At 43.8% G+C, this 13,094-nt stretch overlaps 1 protein-coding gene and 1 long non-coding RNA gene across 2 annotated transcripts in view; one reads left to right on the top strand and one right to left on the bottom strand.

Annotated features, from left to right (window-relative positions):
* LOC124305689 (protein cortex-like) overlaps nucleotides 1-13,094 on the bottom strand; it is a 237,579-nt gene that overhangs the window by 130,779 nt on the left and 93,706 nt on the right. The gene's annotated exons all lie outside the window — the stretch shown is intronic.
* LOC124305696 (uncharacterized) overlaps nucleotides 1-13,094 on the top strand; it is an 81,058-nt gene that overhangs the window by 409 nt on the left and 67,555 nt on the right. The gene's annotated exons all lie outside the window — the stretch shown is intronic.

Raw genomic sequence — 13,094 nt, 5'->3', positions numbered from 1 at the left:
TATATATATATAGGGTATAATATAGGAATGCTCTCGAGCAGTGTTGTACAACATAACGCGGCGTGAACTTCGGAGCCGTTGAAATTTCGATATGTCTGTATAATACACACACATGCCGGCGTATAATAATATCGAGGCGGCAGTGGGTATCTAAATATGTCCACGTCGCGTTGGATGACACACTAACCTTAACGTATATGTCAAACGTTAAAAACTACAAGTCAGAGTCGACTTGTTCGTCAGAATATACATCTCGGGTGTGCCTATTCAGGGGAACTAATAGTTAATTAGCTGTCACTATATAAGCTAGTGGTGTATAATATAAAGCGAGTTTTGCAGCTACCGCTTATGCCACGACTCGATTTGATTTCCCCATAGCTCAATTACACACACACACACTCAAATTAATGCAAATGAAACGCTCATTAACATTCTCGACGTTTAGAAAATTGAAATCCATGAAGAAATTTGTGAAACGGCAAAAACTTGATACCGAAAAGAAAGAAAGAAAAGAAGAAAAATGAAAACAAAAACCGAAAGAAATGAAATCCCTAAAAAGAATAGAAGGAAAAAACAGGTCAGCTGTTCGGGCAAAGAGATCGTTCACCCTCTTACCATGACGCTGCGTTTGCCTCGCGCAACCTCCGTCTTACGGATTTCTACCCAAGAATTTCATGCTACCATTTTTTTTTTTTTTTATCTTCACCAAGTGTGCAACACCGTGTATACATGTATAACTTCATCCAAGTACATGTATAAGTTCATATTATATACGGATGTGTAAGATACTGCAAAGAATAAGTTTTATTTCACCCATACGGGACACATCTTCAAAATTCAAATACCACGCGAAACCAATGAGCATATCTGAACGGAAGAATATGAGGCTGGTTCTTCTCTGGTACGATTAAAAAACAATTAAAAAAAAATATATATATATATATATACATGACTTCCCGGATCGGTAGCCTACGGCTATTCTAGTCGCGCTCTACGCGACTATATAGATCGATTGGTGATGGTAACGATTCACGGAAGAGCACCAACCAACCATACATACGTATACATCTATAAGAGTAAAAACGTTGTACGGTACGAGCGTAAGAAGGTTCGCTAGAATTACGAGTAATAGAGAAAAATGGAGAAAAAAAAGTACTAAAAACAATTAAAAAAAAATTAAAGAGTACGGTCGAAACGGTATACGTATACATTTTACATATATGTATATATATATATATATATATATATATATATACATTTACAAATATATATATGTATATATTTGTTACACATATACATAAAACAAAACTGTACAGTACCAAGCTCCAACGGCACTCCGTACTACCTCTACATGTATGCAGATAGTTGAGTAACATTTTTTTTTTTTTTTTTCTCTTTCGATGTTTGAATATGTTTGAGAATGTATATGAAAAGAAGAACAAGGGTAACAATTTTTGCTGCATCGAATTTTGATGGCCGTTCACGTCTGTTTTGGGATGAAAAAGATCAGGGTTAAAGATCCCTAGAATCGAGGAAAAAGAAACTAGAATCAGCTGGGCGAGAGACGGTGGTAGTGATGCACGGATCGGTTGGGTTGGGTTGGGTTGGACTCGCTCGAGGAACGGAGAACAGAGGCCAGACTCTTGGCTCTTGTTGCTGGCGGCTGGCGGCGACGTCCAGGTCGTGACCTTGCCAGGGCCTCGGCTGCCCAACCGCTAACCAGTTCATTTACCTACCTCCTCGAGATCCTCGGCTGCCTCCCTGAACGGGCGGCTCCGAGCTTCGAGAACTTGGAGTACCTTGCCAGCAACAAGGTGCAAGACCAAAACCGCGCAAAGATTCCGCTGTGCAAGTGAGACTGTCGAGGAGCGTGGAAACGGCGATCGGAAGCCTGCCGGTGCACAAATCACGGGTGCATACGTCAGGGGGAACGTTAACAAAGTCCGACTTTTCTATCCCGAGCTTTTACTGCCTCGGATCCTTGCTCCGGGCAACGCGAACGCATTCATGCATCCCACCGCTGATCGGGGCATGTGAAATTCACGGTACGCGACTCGGCAACAATGTGTACACTGCACTGGGTCGTAAATCGGCGCTGCATGAGCTGAATACTCAGATTAGATCCGATAGTACCATTTTTCCCAAGTCTAATAAAACCGAGTTGTTGAACAATCTGGTATGCACGACGATCACGGACGAACGGTAATTCACTGCACGCGTCTCCTTAAAAACTCCCAAGGCTTTGTTGACTCTGAACATATATCCGAAATTTTCACAAATTTTTCTATTCGCGATCGGTAATTATTCCTACGAAAGAATAGCCATCGGAAAGGCTTGCGAAAGCTTGATTGCCTTCGATCGTCATTGGGCACATATTTTCTTCCTCGTCGGTTATCGCGGCAGTTTCATTCTCTTGTAATAATGTTCCTTCTCTTTATTTACATACACGCTACACACGCGGTATCCTAGCTGGCGTAACTAAATATCAAAACTGCTACCTTGCCTAGGCGTTGGCTGGTTGCATAATGTGTTGTTGTGCATTAGCGGGATTATACGGTGATTCGGAGTACAGTGTAATACGAAATGTGATAGGTGCATTATGCCTGCGTGATACGAACGTTTCACAGTCGGCAGCAATAGCCGTGCAGCCAATCTTATGTACACTGAGAGAAATTTTTATTTCCGGTTACCGCTCAGTCCTCAACTATTTTCATTTTTTACCACAATAGAAAAATATAGTTCGAGGTAGAAAATGAAAATTAGTTTTATAGCTGTTACCGGAAAGTCTATTATCCGTTACTATTCTTTCTCATTACGATCGCTGTTGCTATATTTTCTCGCAACTGTTGGGATAATTTAACGCTCGTGCAACGATAAATTGACGTTAAAGCCTTGTTTAACTAAAAAAGTAGAGTAAACCTCGCAAACTAATTCTGCGTTGCGATTACCAAAAAGGGATCGACGATAGCGGAAAATGGTTGCGTGCCTCGTTTTTCGTAATCCCAACAATATTCAAACAGTTTTTTTAACGATACATGTTTTACTCAATTTTTCTAGTCACTGTAACAAATGAAATTTTTCTCAGTGTACGACTGCAGGCTGAAAACGAACGTTACACGTGCACAGACGAAAGCTCGACGTCATATCGATACCGTCGTACAAAATGTTGTATCCGTGAATCCTTTACAGGAGAGTGCGAGAACTGTTTGAATTGTTTCCCACAACGAGTTGCAACGAGTTTCCAATTTGAGGGGGCAATGGTGTGTGCGCAGTATTTATATTATATTATATTACTCATGTATACCCCTGGTTAATTACACGCTATTAGTAGACCGCAACCTCTATGTACCCTGCATTCGTAACGACCTTATATATATCTATATATATGTATATGTATTAAGTACTCGGTCCTATTTTACTGCCCGCTGCACCGCGGCGTATAATATCGTCGTCGGAAAAAAAAAAAAAAATAAAAATCAACAGTGCCGGAAAACGAGCAGCTATGCGCGGTTAATAGATACTTTGCATAATTAGTTTGGCGGTAATTTATACGTTTATAACTGCAGCGCGCCCTGCACGCCTCGATTCCGTACATAGACTTTTTGCGAGTTTCTACCGGCGCACACTTCCCAATCGTGCTTTAGTCGAAGAAAAATAATCCCACCACGCCGTCAGAGACTCGAGTCGTAGATAGATGTACGCTGAGAAAAATTTCATTTGTTACAGTAACTAGAAAAATTGAGTAAAACAGGTATCGTTAAAGAAACTGTTTAAATATTGTTGGAATTACGAAAAACGAGGCACGCTAGAAAACTAATTTTCATTTTCTACCTAGAACTGTATTTTTCGATTGTGGTAGAAAAATGAAAATAATCACAGACTGAGCGGGTAACCGGAATTAAAAAATTCTCTCAGTGTAATATAATTTCGGCCGGAAGAGTTGGTCGATTTTTAAATTCTCAAGACACGCGTGTGCCGTGCAGGTAATGGACCGCGTGTAGATTGGGCAACGGATAGAAAAGCGTATCGCGTACATTCTGGGAAGGGTGAACGACGGAGGGACGGGGAATAAACCGCACGGTTAATTAACCGATGCGTGGATTTTCAAGGCGGAGAGAATCGAGGACAGATATTCTGATTGCTTTTCAAACTAGACTCGGATGACGCTGGGATCCTGTAATAGATCACCGGATCGGAAGATCCGTGACCAGCGGAGCGCCGCGCGTTTATAGATATAAGAACCGGGAGAGAGAAATAGCGGCGGTAAGAGAGATAAAAAATAAAGGTTGATAAAAGAGAAGAAAAAAAACAAACAATAAAAAAAAAAAAAAAAATTGACAAAAAATTCTCACGCGGGAGGGGGCGAACGAAAAAAACCACGCTCCGGCCGCTCGGAGAGAAGACGTGGAATGGCGGTGCGGAATGAAGCTGGAGCAGCCGCTTTCCGTAGCTCGCGGAGCGAATGTCGACCACGAAACGTACCCACCCATCCACCCACCCACGCCGTTACGTATCTCTACGGCTGTACGCGCCCGACTGTATACCTGTATATGCCTGTACAACTATGCCAATACACACTGCGATACGATGTACGTGCATGCCTAACGAAACGGAATATCAGAGATCGATTAAACGCGGGAGGGCTCGAAACGATACCGCTTCGCTTCAACCTCGATGGCCGCGCCTGCCTCACCTAAACTAATAAATTCCGACCGAGTAATAAACGGCTGTTCCGTACGGGTTTAAGGAGTCGTGTTTACCGAGGTTAAAACACCACTAAATGACCGGTTAAGACCCTGCCGATCCGATAATATAATCGGTGTATCGAAATGGTCATTCGGCTGATTCCTGCTCGACGATTGCCACGCTTACGCGTGTACGTGTTACCGCGTATTTCACTAACAATAAAGTGAAGCACCGCTAGGTTTCAAATGAATTACGACTTGACTCCTCGGTTAAAGCTTTTACCATGACTGATGTTAACGTGGTTTTGAATGCAGAACGAAAATTAATAGACTAATTGTGTAACGATCGGAAGATCCAACGAATCTGACCGTTCTTTTTTTTTTTAAAAAAAATACACTTGTGACAATTTCAGTATACCGAAGAATGAAATATAAATTACAATCTACTCGGAGAAAACCTTTCTCTGATCTAATGCCTGTTGCCAGATCTCACAAGGTGAATGACAATTGGTTTATTCGTCGGTACTTTTAAAAATAATAATAAAAAATAGAACCAACTGTTTCTCCGATTGTAAGACACGTTATTGATTCAGCAGCCGTACGGGCCAGATCATAGACACGGACTCCGAGATGTACCTACCGAATGTCGTGCAGAGTTAGACCAGTGAGCAGAGATCGAGGTGCACGCGACCTCTTATACCGTACGAGTGGTGAACATATTACAGATATTTGAAGCGGTTGCGGGAGACGTATAATAAATAACAAGAGTGATCGATCACCAACGGACGTCAGATGCCGCACTTATATACTTAACGGAGCTATGCCGATATGTGTGATCGTACGGTACAGCAATTCCAACGTCCCTGTCCCTCGTCCTCGTAAGCAGCTACACGCGTACCTCGGTCCCAGGTACGTCAACTATTCCGACCGTGTTTGATGCGACGCGACGCTAAACAGTATCTAAAACTTATCCCGGAAACGGGTACAGACGTGTCCACTCGTCCGCGCTTCCACGACATTCGAAATATGTCATCTATTTTATTTCTCACTCAACTTCATCCTAGCTGCGATTATATCGAGGACGGACTCCATCGAGTCTTCCAAGATTCGCGTCGTCCTCGAGTGCAGTCTTATTCGCCTGTTATGACACTGTTGCAGACCCACGCGGTATTCGACTTTTGAACCTCCGTTACGTATCCGCGGATCTGATTTCAATTTCCACGAGTAGTACGAACGTGTGCGAAAAGGTTACGGCTGACAGGAACACGTAAGAAACGCACGACGGTGTCACCAGACACGCTTTATCATCTTCGGTTGTCGATAATGTCACGCCTCAACTCGACTCCGCGGACATACGCGGGCAGTACCTGAGCTATTAAATCGTCGCTTGGCGGAGATGCTGCAGCTAGTGCTGCAACACTCTGCTGGCGCATGATATCCTCCAAGATTGTAGCAATTATTGACAATTTTCCAGCCGGCGGGAATCGCTCTAAACGTCCGTGGACCTCGTCGTGACGAGTTAGGCGTGCGTGGTCACCTGATCTCGTACTCATGCCTCGGCGTTGAGGCCGGAGGCGAAGCATGATTCTCGAGCGAATTATTCAGTGATCACGCGAATTCATTACCCGCACGCCCTGGAGAATCCCGTTCGATCCGTGTTCGCAGTTTCTCTGCGCGAGTACCTACATTGCTCGCCATTAGTGCTCGTCGAAATTCCGAATTGCCTGATGCAGAGTTCAGGCTGCGGACCGTTACATCGAATATCGTCGTTTCGAATGGTCTGGTTCCCGGATACTACAACGTATGTCAGAAGTTATTCGGACAGGTCAACTTCAGAAGTGTCAACTGCAGGTAGGTACGTCGTTTCGAACGATCAAAGCGCGAATGTTGGTAACGTTTGGAGCTTTGACCAAGGACCTTACATGTAACGGTCGGTCTTCAGCCGATTTGGAACTGTTCCCGACACCCTGGACCACGGTGCTTATCCCTGCTGCAACTGTGACGAGAGCTTGGAATGTGCGAACAAACGCCAAAACTACAACTGGCGTTGTTCCAATGTTAATTTACGCGGACTCTGACTCTCTGGCTTTTGGAAGCCAAGTTTCGAAACGAAGACGCGATCCAACGGGCATGGCGCTCGTACAGCATCGGATAGTTGAACTGAAATGTGAGAAGCAGTGCGCGGCGGCAGCAGCAGGGGAGGATTGGTAGTCACGATCGCTCCTGAATCGGTTCGATTAATCGCATTAAGCGACAAGAATCGATAATTGCTGTTACCCAATAGGGGCACAATGGGAGATACATCGGATGTTATAATAACGATCCGGGCGAGCCGCGGGTTCGGATCTTAGGCACGATGCTTATACTCGCGCATATACCCCATGCTGGGCGTCGAGGCTTAACGTCGGTGCAACGGGTGTGTATAAGAAAGTACTGCGTACATAATGGCGGAGGTAATGGTAATGGTTATACTCATTGTGAGCCCTCTACCTACCGCCGAAGAGGTAGAGTAGCCGTTGCATCCTCGGACAAACTGGCAATAAAAACAAAGTGGATAAATACCATTTTTCCTACTCCGTTTAGGTACACATCGGATATATGTATCGCATCGCGCGAGGTTCGTGGATGAGTTCCGCACACTTGGGTGGCAAAATACCGAGGAAATTCGATAAAAATCGTAGAAACGATATCGTTTTAATTTGATCCCTGTAACGCGTTGTAAGCGTGTATTATACCTTCTACGAGCATGAGCTGCTGCGGCCAGCAGGAGCGGATGGATGTATAAGCTATTCTCACAGACAAGTGGCGAGCCGCGTTACACGTCCCAGAGTATTGTGCTTTGTAATTGTTGTAAATTGAACGAGCCGGAGACGAAAGACGCGAGATTTATACCGGCGGCCGTTGTAGCAGCGTTTGAAAGATGCTAGATCAGATCGCACGGCGAAGCCGGGTGGTAAACGTTACGTTACGTTACGTTCCGTTCACCTTCCCGTTTTCGATCGCGTAGGCCAGGCCAAGCCATGCCGGCCATCCAACGGCTTCCGAGAGGTGGAAGCAGCGAATGCTCGCGTGTACGATACGTAGGTACGTGTGTGTATGTAGTAACGAACGAGGCTGGATGAAAAAATAACAACAACAACAACAACGAGATACGGAAAATAAAATAGAGCGCAATAACCGAAAGAACTAATGCCGAGCGATTGATAGTTAAGATACTTCTTTCAACATATCGAATTATTGAACCGATTCATTTCTCGGACCTTATATACAAGGTACCTACACGTAAACCACTTGCCGTGGTGTTGAAATATCTTCCACCCAGTAGATATATGTACAACCATCGGCACATAACCACCTACCGATATTTACGTACGACGCACAACCCGATCGGCAATTAACGGCACGAGTTTTCCCCTCCGAGTATCTTCCTTACGTCGAGTATGCGTCGATAAGATATCAAGATATGCAAGGGTTCGTCCATGGAGTAACAGATACGCGCGTATGCTCACAAATCATATTCAAACTCGGTGGATTACAGACGACTATAATTTAACCATCGTCCGAAGACGCTATTGGTTTGATACAACACACGATGTTTGGGAGAATTGTGGATCACGTACTAGCCGAGAGGCACAATGGCACTGTAAGACGTAGGAATTTCGTCCGCGGCTAGTTGACCTCTCCTCGTCGTGACTAAGTTGTAATTTCACGGCTGCGGTTGTCCCGGAGGTTGATCGGACGGTGACTCAAGATCTGGATGCCAGGATGAAAACTACGATACAGGATCGTAGATCCCGTAGCGCCGCGGCGATCGATCCTTGGTCGACGAAGGATAAGAAAAAAAAAGAAATAAAGAATAGAAATAAATAAAAGATGCAAGCAAAATAGAACCGAGTAAAATCCGACGGAACGAATCGCGTAAAGGAAGTAAGCTGTGCACGTTCCACTTACACACCGTCATCCAGCTCAATAATTAAAGCATTGTTGCGAAGACTGTTCTCCTCGTCTTATTGAATTACGATCAATTCGAACCGCGTAAGAGGTTTCCAAAGACTGCAGCCTGCACGGATCCGAGATCATTCACCGCATCTCACCTCGGCTTATTTTTCTCCTCGATCTTCTTCTTCCGTCAAATTTTCTTATCTCCGACAATTCGTCCGTTATACGACGCTCACAATGCCTGGGCCTATCTAAAAACTCATCTATACGGACACACAATTCATCTAATTGAGCCATTCGGGTGCCCGGCGATAGGTCCAATGCTCATTTTCAAACCAACGCTTTACGAAGCCGCCTGCACCAGCACGGCCTTTCCAACGAGCCGATTATAGCTTCATAAGCATTCGGCTACCGAGTACGTATCCTTGGTGCACGGCTCGCGTTGTGTACCAGGTGGTGTAAATTCTCTGGATAACTTGTACGACATTATACAGCTCCAGCGTCCAGTCTGTAATATAAACTATGTAGCCTAAGAGGAGTCTCGACGAGCTACCGCTCTTAAACCGGGCGTGTATTACGATTGTTCCTATTGCCCCGGCATCGTATAACCGAGGCACCTAGAGGCGCTCTTCCACCTCCTCCAGGCACTTTGTACCAGCTTCTGATTCACACCGATGGCATCCGTTTTCCTTCTTTCTTGTCACGAGCAGCTTCTTTTTCATAAAATGATGCCGATATACTACACTGAGAAAAATTTTTAGTTGCGCTTACCGCTCGGTCCTCAACTGTTTTCATTTTTTATCAGAATCGAAAAATATAGTTCTAGGTAGAAAATGAGAATTAGTTTTCTAGCTGTTACCGGAGAGTCTAGTATCCGTTACTATTCTTTCTCATTACGATCACTGTTGCGAAAATTTATTGCTTGTGCAACGATAAATTGACGTTAAAGCCTCGCTTAGCTAAAAAAGTAGAGTAAACCTCACAAACTGATTTTGCGTTGCGATCACCAAAAAAAGATCGACGATAGCGCCAAATGGTCAGGCGTACCTCGTTTTTCCTAATTCCAACGATATTCAAACAGTTTTTTTAACGATACCTGTTTTACTCAATTTTTCTAGTTACTGTAACAAATGAAATCTTTCTCAGTGTACCGATGCTTCAAATTCAGTCTTACGAGAGTAACGATCGATTTTTCGAAAACTCAAGCGACCGGCAATGTTCTATGGGAAATTTTTAACGATCTTTCGATGTAACGAGACGTAAGAAGAAGATGAAAAACCAGGGAGCCTCATCGTGCCGGCAATTTGTGTTTGCCGGTATTTAGTCGAAGGAGAAAAATTGATCCGACAGAACGACGATTCGCAGAAATGAACGCCGGCGAACTTTCCGGTATTAGATATCGCAGACAAGGCGCAGCGTTTGGTTTTCTCGCGTTCACAGCCCGTCCGCGAAGTTATCGAACCGTTCGCTTCTTGGGTGGTTCTTGCCGTCTCTCAACGGGGAACCAGGGGGACTATCCGGCGTATCCCGGCCTCAACGTCGTTCTCCGAGACATTATTACGCTCAAATTACGCGCCGATTAAACCGCGGCCATTTCAAAACTCCGTGAAATCGAAACGGGAATATAATAAAAGCTATCTGGGTTATATACGTTGTGTGTATGTATTGTCTGCGTAATGTAACGCTCAGACACCGAGTACAACGTGTATCCACGGGGTATCGGTATCAACGGCAACGGGATCGATACCGTTGACAAATCTCTACGCTTCCGGTAATGCGATTATTGGGGTGAGCTTGAAATTGCGAATTTGAAAAGTTTCAAAAGCGCCAAATTCCGAGTTATTTCGCGGCGAAACTTGAAGCAAAGGAATCAAACTTTGACGAAACATCAAAGTTTCGAATGATCCGAAGCCCGACGCTTCAAAGTTCCGAAAGTGCGAAAATGAGAAAGTTTAAAAATTTGAGTGAACTTGACGTAAGAGTAAACGTTGAGTAAACTACGCTGTCTGAGTATATTTTAATTTTTGGAATTTTATTCTATCGAAACGTTACATTTCGGGAATCTTTGTTCTTTTCGTAACTTGAATTTTTGGAATCTTGAATTTCGGAAACTTTGATCCGTCGGGTTTCCGACCATTGGAAACGTTGTTGTTTCTTCAAAGTTTGATTTCTTTATTTCAACTTTCGTTTTCGGAACTTCAACGCAGCGCCCCCAATTATCATGGCGGGGGAGGATCCGAATTCCGTCGATCATCGTTCTTTTCAGGATCGAACTTCGACGTAATTACGGGAAGAAGTACTTCCGGCATGGAACCTAGACCTGAATTTCAATGATCAAAATCGGATCGGCTGTCGACACCGTGTCGAGGCGCGTCGCCCGGCTCGGTTCGCGGTGTAAACTAGTTCTCTGGGATGGTAAAAAGAACGCATGCATCGTCCGATGATCACATAATCGTGCGTTAACCTCCTGTAAGCCACACCATGTATCTCTGCCCTGCAGGATTTCTATCCCTCTCTCCTTCTCTCTCCTCTCTCCGTCCGTATCATTCCACCTCGTTCTGATCCACCTATCTTTTTCTTTCCTCCTTCTCCTCCTTCACCTCCTCCTCCTTTTATTCTTCTTCTTTTTCTTCTTCTTCTTCTTCTTCTTCTCCCTCTTCTTCTCTCCCTTACTTTTTCCACATCTCTCCATCCTCGTTCGTCAGCCTTGCCTCTTTTGCGGCCGATCTGCCCCCTTCCTCCCTTCCCTTCCCTTCGCCCTCCTGATCGCGGCCTCCAACAGACTCCGCAGCGGATTTGAGACTTCGTCTCGTCTCTTGACGGTGCTTCCAATTTCCTTTTCTCTTTCAATTTTCATATCTCGTACAAGTAAAAATGAAAATCCTTAACGAGGGAACAACTCTGTCGGAATAGAATTTCGGCTAATGAATTTGAACTTATGCTAAATACAGGATAAGCCCTTGTTTCAGAAAAGACTGTACTCGCCAATACTCTGTAACCTCGTCAATATCACCTGATCATTATCGATATAAACGAAGGAATTGAGCTCGTGTTACTTCCGAAACTATTTACAACAATACTGAGAACGTTATTATATTTATATTTTTCAAAGTTAACCTAAATGAAATACCCACCTACAGAAGGAAGAAATTTAAGGGAGAGTTTAAACACGTAGGAAAAAGTTATACTTGAAATAAAATGTAACAAAACGAGAAGAAAAAAAGAGAGAAAAAAAAAGGTAACGCGATATACATGAGAAAATGCGGTGTGCACGGTACAACGAAGAGACTTCCACTGAATTTTCGTTCAACTGAATGCCAGTCGAGGACAGTGACTTGCGCGCGTGTACTTGAATCAAATATCAACGATCATCGCGAGTCAAGATCGAAACGAAACGAGGCTTCGGCCTTCCATGTAAGAAATTCTCGTGATAAGAAAAAAAAATATCGACGATTCTTCAGACTGCTGTGAATAAAATTCGAGCGAATCTTTGCACGAAATGAAATGAAAAAAAAAAAAAAATCAAATCTTCGTACGCAGCGATACAAAGCAGAGAAATTGTACAGCATAATCAGGTTGTATATTTTTTTTCTGTCGTCAAAAAACTAAAAGAAAAATCGAACATAAGATAATAATTGCTGAACTTTTGATACGAGTAATTTAATTTCGCTGACATTACGTTTCAGTTGTGTAAGAAATTCACTGTCTTCGCACAACTCGATTGTCGTTCGGTTTAAATAGCGAAAAAAATAAGAGCCAATTATTTTTCGTTCCTCGGCCTTTTCGGCAAAAGAAAAATTGATTCTCTCCACGCCTCGGCGTGATCGTACGCATTCAACAGACCTGCATCAACGAATTCTCGATTCGCGGTCCACGGCGAGTGTCGCTATGGCTGACACATAATACGGGACCTGCTAACAGGTGGATATGAGACGATGATTGGTGTACGTTTCAGCGGGTTAAGCGGTGAGCCGGATGCCATGCAAGGGCCGACGTAGCACGCCCGAGGAATTCGCTTTGCGTGACTCGGAGAAAATCACGACGACGTGGGTATATTATCGGTATAACTCGGTTGGGATTTCAACTTTACAACATACATGCACGCAGATTCGTGTGTAAAATACAAGAAACTCGGACTCGTGTGCCTGTGAGAGTATTTTCGACTGAGAATAATAATATATTTCTAGATGCGCGTATAATTATAATTCAAAGCTATGCATGCCGTGGAGTTGATACGATTCCTTGCGACAGCTGCTTCCATAAGACTTTCGTATTTACATACATCTATATACATACATGTATATGTATGTGTATATATTTTACAACGCCGCATGCGTATAATGAGCAATATGAAAATACCGAGTTTTGAACGATCGTTTATACACGCATTATAATACAGGGACCGAAACGGATCGTGTTGTCAAAGTTGTTAACGTGCAAACGAAGTCCAATGGAGATAAATCCTCTTTG

Source organism: Neodiprion virginianus, chromosome 5 (assembly GCF_021901495.1).
Source record: "Neodiprion virginianus isolate iyNeoVirg1 chromosome 5, iyNeoVirg1.1, whole genome shotgun sequence".
NCBI classification, from domain to species: Eukaryota; Metazoa; Arthropoda; class Insecta; order Hymenoptera; family Diprionidae; genus Neodiprion; species Neodiprion virginianus.
Note: the sequence above shows the minus strand (reverse complement) of the source record. Positions and strands in the feature narration are given on the sequence as shown.